Source organism: Periplaneta americana, chromosome 7 (assembly GCF_040183065.1).
Source record: "Periplaneta americana isolate PAMFEO1 chromosome 7, P.americana_PAMFEO1_priV1, whole genome shotgun sequence".
In the NCBI taxonomy this organism is placed as follows: domain Eukaryota; kingdom Metazoa; phylum Arthropoda; class Insecta; order Blattodea; family Blattidae; genus Periplaneta; species Periplaneta americana.
In genome coordinates, this window is record NC_091123.1 from 24,852,797 (window position 1) to 24,872,240 (window position 19,444).

The 19,444-nt window shown below is 35.4% G+C and overlaps 1 protein-coding gene and 1 non-coding gene across 14 annotated transcripts in view; both read right to left on the bottom strand.

Annotated features, from left to right (window-relative positions):
- Window positions 1–14,577, bottom strand: part of sls (sallimus) — a 959,631-nt gene extending 945,054 nt beyond the window's left edge. For 8 of the 13 annotated variants that reach the window (XM_069830434.1, XM_069830438.1, XM_069830435.1 and 5 more), the window contains exon 1: window positions 14,491–14,577. The gene's annotated coding sequence lies outside the window, so the exon portion shown is untranslated. The remainder of the gene's footprint in view (window positions 1–14,490) is intronic. The other 5 variants (XM_069830448.1, XM_069830443.1, XM_069830446.1 and 2 more) reach the window with 5 other exon arrangements.
- TRNAT-UGU (transfer RNA threonine (anticodon UGU)) lies at window positions 5,897–5,968 on the bottom strand. The gene has a single exon. It is a non-coding gene; the product is annotated as a tRNA-Thr (tRNA).
- Window positions 14,578–19,444: the final 4,867 nt, after the last annotated feature.

A 19,444-nucleotide genomic window follows, 5' to 3' on the forward strand; every position in this document is an offset into this window, starting at 1 on the left:
AAACACACGAAGACGTTATTTGCCGCTCAATTATTTGTTGAATTACATTGCGTTTGATTTATTATCATAGGAGCTACGACATGACAATGTTTAACGGTGTGGCAAATAGATCCCTCGTATGGTAGCTCGGCGAACAAAAATGGCGAACGATACTACCTACCTAGACTTTATAGAGCCTTCACTTCCTAAGACGTAAGCAAGGAGGCGGAGTCACGCCGAAAATAACAGCGTCGGGACTTTAGTATACGACATAACTCTTCACTGATACACATCATACGAGGCGTGTTCTTAAAGTAAGTTCCAAAAGGGTGTAGAAAGTAAACGGGAAAATATTTACAAACCATTTTTGTAGCATTGTATTCCCCACACTTCAATTACTTCTCAACATAATCTCCACCATTATTGAGGCATTTATCGAGTCGTGGCACAAGTCTTTCTATCCCCTCATTGTAGAATTCACCCGCCTGCGAACACTCCGCAACATTTGTGGAAAATTCAAGGAAAGCGAAGAAATTGTGAACCTCCTGTCCTCATGAATTTTTTTTCATCGACAGCACGCACCAAATCGTCATTGATCAAAGATGGCCGACCGGTATGCTGCTCGTCATGCACAGAGATGCGGCCCTCGTTGAACTTTCTAACCCATCTCCTGACCATTCCATCACTAATGGCATCATCACCATACACCTCACAAAGTTGGTAATGAATATCAGCTGGTTTAATGTTTCTCGCATTCAAGAAATGGATAACAGAGCGCATCTCACAGTCGGCGGGGTTCTCGATCACTTTAATCATTTCAACTGATCACAACTAACCACACACACGGACTGAAGCTCTGAAACTGCATGCACAGCTTGTCTGAGGACTGAAGAAGAAAACACGTATGCGCAAAATAACGATTGCAGCGATGCGACAGCTATAATTGAAAATGGAACTTACTTTAAGAACACGCCTCGTACATAACGTGGCCCGCCGAAGTGGTGTGCAACTTGACAATGGGTTACAGTCCTGCCATCTATCCGCAGTATGCGGAACCCGAATCACGCAAGTGAAGTGGGTAGGCAATAGACACACACACACACACACACACACACACACACACACACACACTTTATTTCGCTACAAAATTCATTCATTCATAGTGTTCTGCCCAATGGTAGGTCTAACGCCATATATCTCTGTAGGCCTAAGTATGTGTAGTGCAATGGAATTACTGTGCTTCATCTGAATGATGCCTGATAAGCGTGGCCAACGAGAAAGACAGGTTTCGGCACGAATCGGAGTCACGTGATTATCATGGTCTAGTCACAGTCTAGTATATACAGTCGCGAAGCTCAATACGTAGTAAATATGCAAACATTAGATAGTTGCTCACCACTAGGATCGCTAATATCGCCTCATTACAGGCAATGCAAAATAGAACAGTCACAGTCCATTGTTTCTTTTTTTATTGTAGTAGGTTATTTTACGACGCTTTATCAACAGCTTTGGTTATTTAGTGTCTGAATGAGATGAAGGTGATAATGCCGGTGAAATGAGTCCGGGGTTCAACATCGTAAGTTACCCAGCATTTGCTCATATTGGGTTGAGGGAAAACCCCGGAAAAAAACCTCAACCAGGCAACTTCTCCCGACTGGGAATCGAACCCGGGCCACCTGTCTATTGTTTCTAGCACCCTCAAAACTCAAGCTTCGTGACTGTATAGGCTATAGTGGACTGTGGTCTAGTCATGGCCATCTTGGCAATCGCATAATATAAATACATGTTCAAAGTTCTATAAAAAAAACAAAGGAATTGCTATATTAAACTCATGTTAAACGTGCATTTATATATAAACTTGTTCAATGTTGGCCATGTTATGACTAAGAATGTGACGTCGCGCCGTAGCCTGTCTGTTGATAAGCAACTGACGTCAAAATAGTATGACGTAACTCATAGTCGTTGCTAAGCAACTAACGTCGGAAGTTAAAAATTTAATAACATGTTACTCATTTGACACTCAAGCATAAACATTTCAAGTTAAATGTGGAATAAAGAGGCATCAATACTTGATGAAAGGAAATCGATCGTTAAAATTTAGCATATTTTACATCCAACTGTATGTGATTTTCCTGTATTAAGTCTCCTGTAGACTCTGTATATTCCCTGAAGATACGTTAATTCTTGTTAGACTGAAGTAACTGCGATAGTAGGAAAATCTGAAGCTTCTATAGTCATAAATTGAATGGCTGTAATTGGGTTCACTGCCGAATACCGACCGGTTCTGTGTTGTGTTCAACGAGTAACAAACGCTCAATGATGAGGCAGAAAGTGAAATCGCCGACGTGAGTTGTGTCTGGGAATGATGGAACTGTGCCGTTTCCCATCGCTCACTAACAAACGAAAACACTTCGTTTAGGAGTGAAACAAGAACAAGAACCAATTACAGCGTAACTGCGTTAGACAACCTATTAAAATAATTATATATTATTCTTAACTAATAAGGTCTCTGACATAACAGTTCATAAATATGATGATGTAGTTTGAGAGATTTGATGCGAGATACTGATCTTTGTAATGTGTATTTCGTGTTTTATAGAACTGTGCAATCATCAGAAAATATTATTCTATGTATAATACATGAGTATGAAATCTTTGCTAATTTCACTGTCATTTTCATTCCATTATTCTAAACCTAAATAATATTTGCAATGTTGGACATACCAGGAAATTCTCATGGGAAAAACAATTCCGTTGAATAATATAAAATTCCGGAATAATAATAATAATAATAATAATAATAATAATAATAATAATAGTAATAATAATAATAATACTAACAATAATAAGAATATTAATACCTGAATGACACTCGGGAGGAAATTAAACGCAGAATAAATATGGGAAATGCCTGTTATTATTCGGTTGAGAAGCTTTTGTCATCTAGTCTGCTGTCAAAAAATCTGAAAGTTAGAATTTATAAAAAAGTTATATTACCGGTTGTTCTGTATGGTTGTGAAACTTGGACTCTCACTTTGAGAGAGGAACAAAAATTAAGGGTGTTTGAGAATAAGGTTCTTAGGAAAATATCTGGGGCTAAGAGGGATGAAGTTACAGGAGAATGGAGAAAATTACACAACGCAGAACTGCACACATTGTACTCTTCACCTGACATAATTAGGAACATTAAATCCAGACGTTTGAGATGGGCAGGGCATGTAACACGTATGAGCGAATCCAGAAATGCATATAGAGTGTTAGTTGGGAAGCCGGAGGGAAAAAGACCTTTGGGGAGGCCGAGACGTAGATGAGAGGATAATATTAAAATTGATTTGAGGGAGGTGGGATATGATGATAGAGACTGGATTAATTTTGCACAGGATAGGGACCGATGGCGGGCTTATGTGAGGGCGGCAATGAACCTCCGGGTTCCTTAAAAGCCATCTGTAAGTAAGTAATAATAATACCTAGGTACTTTTAACTTCCTCTGGAATTACAATTTTCATTTGAACGGCGTTACGCAACAATAGACCAACCGACAATTTGCAAAAATTTAGATATTTGCAGAAATCTGTTGTTGGCTGAATTATTTAACTCGGAAAAAAATTAAGAATTCGATATCTGCATTTTGTTGCTACTTATAAGCAAAATTCTTTTACTGCATAATATTTATTTATTTGTTTATTTATTTATTTTGCTTTACAATATTAAATCAACTGCTGGTTTGTTATTGAAAATCGATTCGCACACTGCGCATGTGCAGTATACAAGAGCCCCTGTATATATGCTACTTGTGGAGAGTCGTGCGAAATTATTGCCTACATACAGGTGAACTCCCATCAAGACTCGCTCCAAATTTTAATTCCGTATTTGCACAGAATTGTCTTCAATAAAAGTACGTATATTTTTCAAAGGAAAGTTTCAGGACCTAAAGAGAAGTACATGAAATACTTTGAAAGCTTATCGTACCCTTAGCCTTTAGAAAGAGAGTGTCATATATTTTTTGTCTCTTATAAGACGAATATATACGTTTAACGTCAAAATATTAGTTCCTCTGAAAAGTTTGCGTTCAATAACGCATTCCTTAATTGTTCAGCTGATCCTTAACTTTTCGTTGGGATTTCAGATATTCCAGTCAATCCTGAAACTTCTCTTGCTATTGTCATTGTCGATCTACTTCTCCATTATACCTTTCTTTCATGAACTTTGAATAGTCTCTGTATTTTAAAACAGTCGCTACATAAAGAACCACCTACCGCTTTCCGATCCACCACATTAAACATACCCACACAACCGTCGCTCAAATCGCCCAATAAATATTTCAGCCTAGTGTGATTCAAGCTGAAGATCACTCAAAGAATAGGTCGACCTCCACGAGGTCGTGAACCCTAGTGCATCTGAACCGGTCGGACCAGAAGGAGCGCTTTGTCTGCTATCAAGAGGTGACGTAGTGATGTCTATAACCTAATGAAGCGGTGCTAGCGATCCCAAGTTACGGCAGTGAACTGCAATATCGACAAAGTTACGTATTTTGTCCCTTGGTAAATTGTTTTATACCCATTATACTATGGGTTTTAGACCAATGCCATAAGCTGTTTGTCATTGAGATCTCCTGGACATATAATAAACAGCAATCTCACTAGAGGTTTATCTAGAGAAAATCAAAACTCAAGTGGGATTTAATTGACTATTACACGATTAGAAGAAAGTATATAAAGATTAGAAGTAACGAAGTACTCCAATACAATAAAATATTAATTGACTTACGAAAATGCAACTGTCTTCAAATGTATTATTGTACCATCTCAACATTACAAATATTATGCTAGATGGCAGTAGTGTGTTATGATCAGCTGTTTTCTTGTTATCAGTTGTGCCAACTATGGAATCTTCATTGAACTCTGTGGACAGTTACTAGTCAAGAAGGCTTTGTTGGTTCAGTTCCATTTTTATTCAAACAGTTGCATTCCACTTCAATTTTCCGGATCCCAGTAATCAACGTCACTTGACAGATAAAACAATCTCTGATACGTGACTATCCATAATATCATACAGCAGAAGCTATAGCATAACCTAAATAATATAAACAAGTTTTAGAAAAGTTTTAATTAGGGACGATGAAATGAACAAGAAAAGTTTTAATTAAGGACGTTGAAATGAAAATAAACATGAATAATTTTAAAAGGAACAATTATTGAAAGTACAATTTTTAAATTTGAATGTATTAGTGGTTGGTGGTTCAGTTGATGTTATATTGGACGTGTGCGTAAAAATAAGTGGAACTCGTTGTTGTACATGGTTTATTCCTCAACTTATTCAGGATTTCCAAATAGTGCTCTTCATTTATTTGTAAATAGGGTTTCAGGGAAGATGCATAGCTATGACCAGTAATCTTAATTAATTCTTGTTCTTGAATGCCAATGCGAGTCATATTTGAAACTGCTGTGCATCGACTGGAGTGGTTTGTAATTTTCTGTTTTTTGACGTCCAGACCAGTGCAGTTTGAAATGTTGGCAAACAAAGAAACAAATGCTAGGGTAGTGATAAAAACAAACAAACGCTAGGGAAGCGATAAAATTAAACAAATGCTAGGAACGCGATAAAATTGTGCGATAAACAGCCATAATTGGTTGAAAGATGTCCTTTCGTACCGTTTTATTGGTCAAAAGTAGTACGACGTAGTAAAAGTGTAATAGTAAGTGAAACACAATAAATGGGTGGATGGATGGATTAATGAATGAAAGTGAGGAAATGGAAGAAGAAACAATTAAAAGGCACGAGAAGGACCGTTTTCGTAAGGCAGATTGTGACTGAATGTGCCTATGTGAACTACAAGACTTTTGGTCACTTCTCTCACTCCTAGTTTCGCCTTTCCGTTTGAAAGAACAATTGAGGACTTTGAAAAAAAAATGTCGATTGCCCCCTATGAGGTTTGAACTCACGACCCCTGGTTTACAAGACCAGTGCTCTGCCACTGAGCTAAGGAGGCTCGTACTATCCACCCCAAAATTACGAAACATCTGACTTGGTACACATAAAACAAAATGTTATATTAATAGTAATTTTCTTTTGCCGTGATATTGCCATGCTTTAATTCTGTGATTACGTAAGAATGTTTACAGAGGGGATTGCATAGGGTTGATGTCATGTGAAGATAGTGAAACAATAAGAACTTGTTAACACCGGTCGCTTTCTTCGCCGGTGATAATGGTAAATAGTGAATAAATACAACTTGATAGTGATAAATCAGCGAGGTATTACGATACCTATATAAAATGTTAATCCTATCCATTGTCTTGTAAAACCTAAGTAAATACGAGGAAGAGACAAGAAAGAACATGGGAAACAAAAGAAGTAGGCTTTGGGTCTATGACGTAACTTAATGAACTTTACATTCATACGCATTATTATTCCCGCTTCTCTACTGGCATTTCCCTAAATTCTTATTTAATAAATTAATAAATAATAATCTTCATACTGGTAATGGGCAATGAAGAAAGATCTACTACCCGGTTCAGAATGGAAAGATTTGCTTAAAATGACGGCAATGGTTCCAACAATTAGATCTATCTTCGGGTGTTCTGCTAAATCGAACCATTACAGACATTGTAGAGAGATAGAAACTCTTGCTCATGTGTTTGGGAACTGTTCTCAGGGAGAATCCCTAAGAATAAAACACCACAATATCATCCGAAATACTCTGGCAAATGATTTACGTGGTAAGGGCCTAGAGGTTAAGTTAAGTTTATTATTGCAAGCAAAACTTACATATATTAACAAAGATTTTGCAATACTATTGTAATACTCGTATATGAATATTCTTTGAAATCCAAAAATGCTTACCAATCTCACATTCAAATACATATTACAAATTGTTGTATAAATAAAATTATAATTGGTCACACCCAAAAAAAACAAGATGCATGAAGTCGGGTGTGACAAGAATGAAACTGGATAGAAGAAGAAGAAGAAGAAGAAGAAGAAGAAGAAGAAGAAGAAAAATAATCACAACTGTGATTAAACTGTTAACTGTAATTACACATACAATTAAAAAGAAGAAAAAAAAACAAACATTACATATAGGCCTACATAAACATAACTACTAAGTTAACTCAACTGGTCTCAACAATTTGGGCTTAACCTAAACGCATGTAAATCACAGGCTATTCTGTTCGCGAACCGTAGATTAATTCCTGAAGTCAACGACCTGAATATTCCGCCTGTGAAACTGAATAAAACAATCATCCCGTTTAGCTCTACCGTCAAAAATCTCGGAGTACATTTCGAATCTAATCTCAATTGGGATACGCATATTAAATATACATGTAAGAAGGCATTCTCTATTCTCCATTCACTAAAAAGATTGTATCATTATCCATCTAAATTAAAACAGACGCTGGTACAGACACTCATTCTACCTCACTTCGATTATTGCGACGTTTTGTTCAGTGATCTCAGGATTGATTCCGCTCAGAAACTACAGCGTGTTCATAACGCGTGCGTCCGCTTCATTTGTAATGTTCGATACTATGATCATATCTCACCTTCTTTCAAGAAGTTATCATGGCTTAGGTTACATGAGAGGAGAAATCTGCACTCACTATCTCTCTTATATCGAATTATGCACTCTTCATCCCCCTATTATTTATTCGCTCGATTTCATACTCTCTCTCGCTATCATAATATTAATACTCGATCACAACGCGATAACACGCTAGAAATTCCACTTCACGCATCGTCTCTGTATTCCTCATCCTTCACTGTTGCTACCTCTCGTCACTGGAACTCTCTGCCGCCTGAAGTCAAGGGCTGCCGAACATTGAATTCTTTCAAATCAAAGTTAGAAAATTATCTTATGACGAGTTGCCAAACTAACTTACTATTATGACAAGTGTTGTATTGCATGTTTCCACGTTTTCACATTTTTTTTATGTTCTAATGATATTCAACTTATTTTATATTTTTGTTTTCATATTTTCCGATAATGTTATATCTCTAATGTGATAAGTTGAGCTATATATAATCTTAATTTTCCTTATTGTGTGTACTTAGAAATATTGTATTCACTGTATACTTTGTACTGCACTATTTTATTACTATTATTATTATTATTATTATTATTATTATTATTATTATTATTATTATTATTATTATTATTATTATTATCATCATTATTACTATTCTTATTTTATTATTATTATTATTATTATTATTATTATTATTATTATTATTATTATTATTATTATGAATAATTGTCTTTTTTTTGTATGCCTCATTTATTTTGACCTGCTGTTCACATATTATTATGCTTTTTTCTTTCTTTCTGTATGTTATATATTATGTCCGATTTGTTTCTTATTTGTTGTTTATTTTTTATTATTATTATTATCTTATTCAATTTTGTGCGTAAAATTGTAGTGTAATTTGTAAATTTGTAGTGTTTTTGTAACGCAGTCTTTACTCCTGGTTGAGTGTTAGAGAAGGCCGTATGGCCTTAACTCTGCCAGGTTAAATAAATCATTATTATTATTATTATTATTATTATTATTATTATTATTATTATTATTATTATTATTATTATTATATTGTTAAAGTAACAAAAAATAAAGAATAAGAATTTATATGATGATTATAATTTTAAAAACAGTTCAAGCATATAGAGGATTCCACATTAAGAAAAAAGCATTGGTTTTATGGGCATTGCCCAATACATTGTACAAGCTATGTGGTAGGTAGCAGTTTCTATGGCAACTGTTTTTTAATGGAATAGCTCAATGCTTTTTTCTTAACATGAAATTCTCTATAGGTGTATGAAAAAGCGTTTTGTGTCTCTAAGGTGGATAGCAACAGAAAAATTAATGTAATAGCTGTTAACAGAAAAAAACAATTGCTGAAATAATTGATCCTACATTCAGGTTTGAAATCTCTTCTAGACAACCACGGGAGCTAGATGAAGAGAAGGAAAAACTACACGAGCCAACATTTTTTTAAAATTTAAAAAACTGAAACAAATTAAAGTCATTGGCATGTTCTTGGGTGCACGCAATATCATTACAAAAATTTTTGTATATGGAGTGGAACATACAAAATTGAATGGGCATTGCAGGATCAAATTATTATAAAAAATAAATACTCAACAGCTATCATAAAAATACATCTACATGGACTAAACAACAATTTTGGAATATAATCACAATATATATTATAAATTTGTTTTATATTATTGTTTAATATATCATTTTTAATCGAATGTAACGAAATATGTCATCTATTGGATAAAATTTTATCACCGTACTCGTACATTTTTTTATTGCGAATCCATTTTTATGTGGGCATTCTCTATTGCCATTGTAGAAAATACTGTAATTTTTCATCTTCAGTATTCCTGAATTTGGATCTCACTTCTTCCAAAGCAATAATATCCATATCTCAGTGTTTTAATTCATTGTCTAAGATGTTTGCGCATTGTGCTACGTAGGCGAGAAATTATCGATACATTTTGCCTGGAGCTATCAGGGACAGGGTTCTTTTATGTTCCGTAATTTTACGATACGGTTATCCCAGCTTTACTTCCTTCCCGGTGGAAAGTGTGGTAAGAATTTTATTGTCCTCTGTTGGGATTGAACCTGCCAACCCTTGAGCTGAACTGTTACCATAGTAACCGCAAGACCACCGAAGGCGACTGGCCAAAAATAATAAATTCTTAATAGTACATCTGACATGAAGTTAAAAAGTAAATATTGTAGATCTTGTTTCTGTTTTACTACAAAGCCACGTGATTACCTATGTTAATGAGTGTGGGAAACGACATAATTGAGGTATTTCCATAGCACAATTCTTGTGGAAACAAAGTAGGACTCCTTTGGTTTGGGGTAAGCACAATACAGGCTTCATTCTAAAAAAAAATTGATGTTACAACAAAGACTTGCCATGCCCTAGGGGAGATTTGAACCCACAGCGGTGAATTCCACGCAGTTGCAATTTAACCGTTGTACGTACCGCTGCCAACTGACTAAAGAAATGCAGCTTTAAATCTGTCACAATTGAAGATTAAAATGAGGCATGAAAAAAAAAGTTTCAGCAAAACAATACAGAGGCGTGATACAGTTACCTGTGTGGAATATCCAAGTAGATAGACCTTATTTCTACAGCCGGTATTTTTTTGCTACTACATCCCGTTATATATTTAAAAACAAATACTGAAATATACGTGCAAAATTATAGCGAGATGTAACGCATAAATATGCAATTATTTTGTACAATAAAGGGAGTGAACCCTATTATTTACATTATTATTAAATTATTTGTCTTATGAAAAAAATTGTTATTAATGTAGAGAAGTTCGCTCCGGGACCCCCAGTTCTATGTACTGGATGCTCTAACCATTGAGCTACCCGAAGTTCAACCCACTGCACCGGTTCGAATCTTTCTCCTTTGGTTCTTTTCCTTAGTGGCCTTACTCCACGTTCGACTTATATATTGACACATATTTTAAGACAACAGTCACCACAGAAGGAGCGCACTCAATTAAGAGACTTGGCGGCCGGGACTCCCACAGTATATGCGCTGTTAGCCGAATAATCTATGTAAAGATTAATCTTTTGGTCGTACAGAATTATCTGTGATGGTTACCATTTGTTATTAATGGAGAAAAATTCTCTCCGGCGTCGAGGATCGAACCCGGGACCCCCAGTTTACGCACTGAGTGCTCTAAGCACTGAGGTACGCCGAAGTTCAACAGTGTGATGACTTTTGACTTAATATATACTATGTCACATAACGTCATCAAAATATGGCGGGATATTAACTTGTGTAATAAAATCAAAACTAGACGAGTTTCACTACGTAGTTAGATACTAAATTCATTATGTTTATGTAGCCTATATAATATTACGATCATTATGTTACTTCAGTTTTTAAAACTATAGTGAAAGGAGCACCTGTAACGATTGCAAAACAATAACATAACATTCATAACAAACGGGTAGGTCCTACATATTGTACCTCGAACTATACCTAAATAAAGTTCCCACACTTTCGTTTTCAGACGACAACGCAGAACTGCACGCATTGTATTCTTCACCTGACATAATTAGGAACATTAAATCCAGACGTTTGAGATGGGCAGGGCATGTAGCACGTATGGGTGAATCCAGAAATGTATATAGAGTGTTAGTTGGGAGGCCGGAGGAAATAAGACCTTTGGGGAGGCCGAGACGTAGATGGGAGGATAATATTAAAATGGATTTGAGGAAGGTGCGATATGATGGTAGGGACTGGATTAATCTTGCTCAGGATAGGGATCAATGGCGGGCTTATGTGAGGGCGGCAATGAACCTCCGGGTTCCTTAAAAGCCATAAGTAAGTAAGTAAGTAAGTAAGTAAGTAATGTTATTTTTATCGCCTGTAAAATTTTCATTTCTGGACTTAACCGACTTTTACACCGAGGTCTTCAATTGTTTAGAAAGCCCTTATCTTGTGTTATGGTAGTACTAATTAAAATATCTTTCAATCAAAATATTCATTTGTCATACAGTAAAAGAATGTGTAAATTCGTTGATCAACACTTAATTTTCAAAGAAAATCACTTTTGGATCTATTTCAGAATAATTTGTATCATGAAGCATATGCTGATGTAGGTATAGAGGATCCTGGTTAGTAATCTATATAGCTCTACTGATAAATTGTTTGTGTTTGTAATTTGAAGTAGTTTGCATGATATGTATTATCAATTTCTGTATATCACAACTGGTTGAATTGTTTATGCCTTAAATTTAATTAAATTGTTTTGTATTATAATATAGCTCAACTTATGAATGATCGTTTGCGTTTGTAAATTTAATAATCTGATTGGCTATGTATTGTATACTTTTAGTAGAGCCATCGATGGTGGTCAGTCGACAGACTCGCTGGGCTGCTGATCCGGAGCTGCGTTCGGGCTTGGGTTGGATCCCCCTTTGGACTTTGGTTTCTTCGGAGGTTTTCCCCAGCCGTGGGACTGAAGCCGGATGGTCTATGGCGAGTCCTTGGCATCAACCCCTTTGATTTGATTACCCCCTTTGATTTGATTACCTGGTTGGGTTTTTCCGAGGTTTCCCCCACCGAAAAGGCAAATGCCGGGTAATATTTTGGCGAATCCTCGGACCTCATCTCATCTCACTACATCTCGCCAAAATGTAAAAAAAAATGTAAAAAAAATTGTACAAAATTGTAAAAATTGTAGAAAATTACTAAATTGTAAAACTATAAAAACTTGTAAAAATTGTAATTGTAATATTGTAAAATGTTGACATGTTCCACATCTTAAAGCTTCATTGCTCATGTAAGATCTATGGAATAAAATAAATGAATGAATGAATGAATGAAAAAAGCTTTGGTTTTATGGGCTTTGCCTAGTACAATATAGAAGCTCTGTGGTAGATAAGCGTTTCTATGGCAACTGGTCATTTGATGGAATAGTTCAATACGCTCAATTTTTTTTCTTAACTTGAAATTCTCTATAGAACGTCTGTTTTTATGCTGTAGATTCGAGTTTAAATCCCAACGAAAGAAATGAAATATTTAGCGGGAAAATATGGTGTGAGGAAGGTTTTACTCCCATTTTGTCTGTCATCATCCAAACACCTAACCGTAATTCACAGTAATGTGGCGGTGCAGAAAGCGACAGAAAAACACTGCACTGTGGCACCTTTCCGAGATACTAACTCTATGAGATCCCTTCGGTGAAAATTCCGAGATCACTATCCAAGAAAGTTATCAATATTGCACCGTAACAAAACTTAAATACTGGTATAATTTCTTTATTCTGTCGTCCATACAAGGGCTGCCAGATGTGTGATTTGATGGAGGGACTTGTTCTGTCCCGTTCCACATGGTGTCTGGACGTAAAATGTTTCGTTTTCATTATTTAATTAATTTATGGTTAGCACTATTTTGGTTTTTACCCGAGAGATTGATAAACTACAAGTATGAAAAATGATAGAGTTATGTAGACATAAATAAATTTTAGTTCTGACGATTCTGCAGTACAGAAGTTGGAGAAGAACTGTAATAGATTTATTTAATAATTCGCTTGAAAAATGATTTAATTTAGAGAAAGTGAACCCAAGAAAATGTCCCTATTTCTTAAAGGAATTGTTCTAACCGACTTTCAATTCTAAAAGTCTAAGGAATTGTTCAATTGTTTAAAATTACTAATACTATTATAAATAATCAATTTTAATGAAAATAAATTATAATTTTTAAACTTTCTAAATTACAATATATAGATTCATTGTATTACAAATAAGTCGGTATCACGATGGGAAACATTAATCGATGGTATTCGGTTAAAGGGAGTTAAAGTCATTTTTTTTTTTGTGCAAATGGAGTTTTGTACGATACATTTTTATGCGAAGAGTTGGTTTTCATGTTATTGTTAAATCAACTTTCCGGAGACAAGTCTGAACCTCGCAAGTGATACCAATAAGGAATCACTCATGAGGCAACTAGGCCAGGAGATAATGGGGTAGGGTGGCCAGTTCCTTTCCTCCTCCATTGCATACATCGCCGATTAGCTACATGTTAACTAATCAGACTTCAGATGTATGCAAACAAATTGTTCTTTCTCTGACACATATCGTCAAGTGAGATGTACTGCCTGGTAATAGATAGGCCTATATATATATATATATATATATATATATATATATATATATATATATATATATATCAGCCAGAATCTCAATCAGAGGTGTGTGGGTTATTTTACGATGCTGTATCAACATCTCAAGTTATTTAGCTTCTGAATGAAATGAAGGTGATAATGCCGGTGAAATGAGTCCGGAGTCCAGCACCGATAGTTATCTAGCATTTGGTCATAATGGGTTGAGGGAAAATCCCGGAAGAAATCTCAACCAGATAACTTGCCCCGCCCGGGAATCGAACCCGGGCCACCTGGTTTCGTGGTCAGACGTGCTAACAGTTACTCCACAGGTGTACACGTTTTCATGTGTGATTATGAATTAAAAATATCGCTACATTGCAACAGAGATCCGAGTTCAGATCCCGGCAAGTATAATTATTAGGCCTAGAATTTACAGTAGACAGAGAACATATTCGGACGGGATTTTTCTTAGCACTTCTCCTTGCTAACATTCCACTAATTACCAGTAACTTACAATTATTCTTATAAACATATAGAAAGCAAAACAATTGAAAAATACTTCACTATAAGTCTCTTTCCTAGAGACTACGGTGCAAAATACCTAAAGATATCGCAGAATTCTGAGTCTTCAGATACACAGTCGAATGAAGTTTCAGAATATTTTATTTCACTAATAATAATACATAACAGCTTAAATTGGATCACTGACACCCACGAACTGTCATTGGCAGTAGAAAGACAGTTATTCAACGAGCTAAACAACAAAAACACAAGCAGGAAAGCGGTTTGGTATTCATTCCTGGTCAAATGCTTTTACAAGTTAACGAAAACCACAAACAGTAAATACAACGCTAGCTTATCGTCACCTGTGGTTGTGCCGCTGGGAGACGCGTTCGTCATCGCCAACAATGCATCGTCACACCGCGCTGATGACTGATGGAGCGAGGCACTGGGTATTGGAAACAAGAGTGGCGGGACTCTCCATTGGTGGAGAGAGAGAGAGAGAGAGAGAGAGAGAGAGAGAGAGAGAGAGAGAGAGAGACCGTCTCCCCGCGCGCCCTCGTGCGGCATTCCGAAACACTCAACGGGATCTCAACTTGAGACAGAGAGAGAGATGGTGAGGGTCCATGCTCTCTCTCAGGGCGGGGTCATAGTGAATGGGTCAGAAGCGGGTTACGGGGATGGCTTGGAACTAAGTCCTCAATTGGTTGATTGTGTGAAGAAAATAATATTTTATTATCACCAGTGCTATGGAGTAGGTGTATTTTTTACTGACTCTTGACTCAGTATATTGGAAATCTTCATGCATACTCCCGCAAAATGGTTTTCTAAAACACCATTGTGCAAGTGATTCTGGTAGTCCATTAGTTCTTAAGGGATTAGGCACAGCTTACAGCAGTAAAATTTTGAATAGGCCTATATTCAACATTTTTTTCCTCCATTACTGTATCTTGCATAATAATGAAAATTAGTATGTGTAAAACATTTTGTGCGAGATCGTGCGCATTTGCTTGTTTTCCGCACAGAACCAATACGCGGTAAGTGTGAAATACCACATTCAGTATTCCCAACGTAACACACATAACAATTTCCCTCTTCTTACCGCTTAAGCGCGACATCTCTACTCTTCTTCCTTCAGAATACACACAGCTCGTTCCTGGAATTCCTTGTCACAGGAAATCAGGAGCAGTCGGAGTCTAAAATCTTTTAAGCACACTCTACTTAGAAATGTTTTTAATGAACAGAACTAGACTCTTACGGAAATTTCTAAATAGTCTTAAATGACCAAGTTGTTATTTTTCTTCTCCTCTCTCTCTCTTCTTTTTTTTTTTTCTCTTTTTTATTATCTTGATATATTAGCCTACTTAATCATTTGTATTTGTATGCCATTTAGTACGACTTTGCTAATCAACATTTTATGTCTTATAAAACACATGTATTCTCCTATTAGTATACTGTATTAACTGTATAGTATATCTGAAGTGAATTAATCGTCGAATTTATCTCGAGCATTTTAGGTCTTATAAATTGTGTGTTTGTGTGTGTGTGAGTGTGTATATTCCCCTCATGTTATGTAACTGATTTTGATTATGTGTAATTTTCTACTTTATTTCATATATTATGTAACCGATCTTGACTATTTGTAATTTTATATTATGTAACTGATCTTGTCTATTGTAATTTTCTACTATATTTTATGTAATTTCTAAGGAATTTTCTTTTGTGCTGTTTTATAATCTAATTTTGTATTTCATGTATATTATTGAAACCTGGTTGAGTGGAAGAGAAGGCCTCATGGCCTTAACTCTACCAGGCAAAATAAACCTACTACTACATTCATTTTACTGCTTTAGGCTTTTAACATATTATTTTTAGAGACGTTTAACATAGTAATAATTATAAATTGGAAACTTACCACTGCAATTTCACCTAAATTGCAATGTTAATTATTGTTTTTAAATATTTGCAAAAATTAAGTAAAGTCTACTACTCCACGAAACTTATTGCAGTCCTGATACAAGTAACATTAAGGAAGCCGTGAAAAAATCAACAAGATTCCAGATACCGATGTTATTACTGCAATATGTTATATAAATAATATTGTTAAAATATTAAAATGAAAACTAAATCATTACATAACCTTACCGTTTGTTTTAAGTTCGTATTTATAGACTGGGGGAAAAAAAGACAGACGTATATCACGGCCTGCTGGAGTATAGTAAACACAGAAAATATTTTACGGCAACAATGTTGAAGAAAGATATTTTGGTTTTCCGAAGTTGCCGTCATTAAACAGACACCAAGATGGAGGTTTCATTGCAACTAATTAGAAATTCGTCTTTCAGGTATGCAATAAACGATCTTCGCACAAAATAATGTACGATACACGAGCGGTGTGTTTGTTTTCGTGTTCTCGGAAATTAAAAAAGCTCAACTACGTTTCGCTTTTTCAATCTTTTCCTCGACCATGAAAACGTCAACATACCGCTCTTGTAACGTATATTACTATTACTCACTGACCTTTCCAGCGACAACAAAACGAAACTTCAACGTGCTCATAATTTGTGTGTACGTTTTGTAAGCAATGTTCGTAAATATGATCATATTACCCCATCCCTGGAAACAATAGGTTGGCTTAAACTAGATAAGAAAAGAAATTTACATTCACTTCTCCTTCTCTTCGAAATCTTGAACTCTTCTATTCTTTCGTACCTGTCGTCTCGCTTCACTTACCTTTCTTCCCACCACAATCTGAACAAACGCTCTCGCCATGAAACAATACTAACAATACCATCCCATCGCACCTCCTCATACTCATCCTCTTTCACAATAGCCCTGCCAAGACTCTGAAATTCTTTACCTGCTAGCTCAGGGACTGTCGAAAAAAAATTAAATTCAAACGCAAACTTATTAGGCATTTTGGTCAGTAATTGAGACTCGTTCAGACATGGTTTCTTGTAAATAGCTCTCTTAATCTACCACAAAATAGTTCATTATTCGGTAATTTCATCACTATAGAATTTTGTTATTGTAGATTCAATTTGTAATTCAGTAAATACAAAAATATTCTTTGTTCTTAACTTCTATGATAAAATGTCTAGCTTTCTTTAATCAGGTAATCTTGTCGTACTTTAATTTTTATTGTAATTGTAATTGTAAATTTAATATTAATTGTAATTTTATTCTTCATATTATAGTTGTAATCCCCTGGTAGAGGGACAGAGAAGGCCTGACGGCCTTATCTCTACCAGGTTAAATAAATAAATACTACTAAAACATTGTCCTATTGCAATATGAAAAAACATTTTTTACGATTTAAAGAAATTATTTAATTTTTTTTTTTCAAAGTTCAGTTCACTGTGCAGTGATGAAGCGTTTCCCACATAACTAAAAAACTATCCAACATTCTGTGATGAAATTTCTCGTGTGTATTTATGCATGTCATATATACAATATGATGCAAGATCTTGAAGATTCAAACTGTGCATAGTTATAGCACGAATGGCCGTACGGGCCCGTGCGAAGGATCTTGTGTACATGAGTTTGTATAATTTATTATGCATCAATAAATGCACTTAACTATCTATCTATCTATGATGCAAGATCACTTCTCTACCTTTGATAAATTGTCTGGTAAAAATGAATTCATTATAAAAAATTATCAAATATCAGTATTTTCTTCTAACACAAAAATATATTATATATATATATATATATATATATATATATATATATATATATATATATATATATTATTAAGGAATGTAGTTGAAACATTGTAAACATGGGACATGACAGGAGCGTTGCGATCGGAAAAACAACTGAATGTCACATAGCGTGGTAGGCCTGTTGCTATGGTAACAACGGTTGAGTTGCCAAACTTACAGTTCCCACGTGGCGACATTTATTGTGCACACAATGTTAGCTTTGGTACGTTTAGTCTTTGATTCTCTGTCGATTTTTGTATTGTTTTTTTTTTACCTTCGCGTCAATTGTCAGTAAATGTTTTAACGTCAGCCATCTTAACGTAAATTGTTAGCTTCCATCAGCTGGCAGCATGGTAGTTCATATTGGCAACATAGCGCTGTAGTTCCAAGCTCGGCCGCTTAACTGTCATGTCCCATGTTTAAAAAAAAAAAAGGTGATAAACTACCTTGAAAAAGAAAATACAGCCAGTTAGATCTGCTTTTAGATCAGGACGAAATGATAGTGGATTAACAAAAATGCAAGTTCAGCTTACTGAAGGTTACTTTTAGTGCTCGGTCTCTGATTAACTATTTATTCAATTGGCCTAGAGTCACATCTGTACTGGCTGCGAAAGTCAGGTTATCAAAACTCGATCGATCTATAGCAGTAATTGTTCTCTATCGATTCGAGTACATTTTCCCTTGGGCTGTACACAAACCGTTACTGATCTTTGTCTCTAGATGTTAACTGCATTAAATTTGCGTCTCAGTCATTGAACTTATGAGGTCAATTAAATTCATCTATAGTGTTCAGAGTGTTCTTATCTCTCAACGTCCAAGACACGACTTTGCAAACTGCCTTTATTTACTACAAGAAAGGTCAGAGTGTCGATTTTCTATATCGGGATTCGACTACCGACGAGACCGCTAGAATTAGTGATGAAGGAAGACATTAGATAAGCAAGTTTTCTGCAAGAGTTCTTATACCATAAGATATAGGGTACGGATTTCTAGGTGCTAAAAAGCAGAGATTTAGGACTTCATAAAGTCTAATTTAGGACTTTTAGGAGTTTATATAAAATTAACACTTAATAATTTAAATTTCAGTAAATATTCCATTTTATGTGGAATTTATGTACAATGAATTGGTGTTGACAATGAATGCTACTGAACTGAATACTCAAATTACTGAACTGAAGACTCAAATTCCATCAGCGAAAGAGACTGATTGCTGATTGGTTAGTTTCATTTCTCATAGCGGGGATGCATTGAGGCGAAAATTAAACTGTAAGCTCTCGCCTAATGTGAATAACTTATCAACCCCTTTTTTGCTTTCCAAAATAACTTCTATTCCAGAAAGTTAGGTAAAATCTTCTTCTTTCCTCTTCCAAGACCAATAGTCCTACCATTTTATTTTCGTACCTGTACTCTAAGTCATTCTTTTTTTTTCCATCTTGTATGGAGGATGGACCTGAAGGTTTACACTGCAGACTGAGGCTTATTGTGCTTACCACTCCAATTCTTTGAATGATAGTTGTAGCCGAACGGTCGCGCTCTTGTACAAGTAAGTACAAGTGAACTTAACTCGGGCTATGGTACGAATGATGATGATATATGAAGTACTAATGGTGAA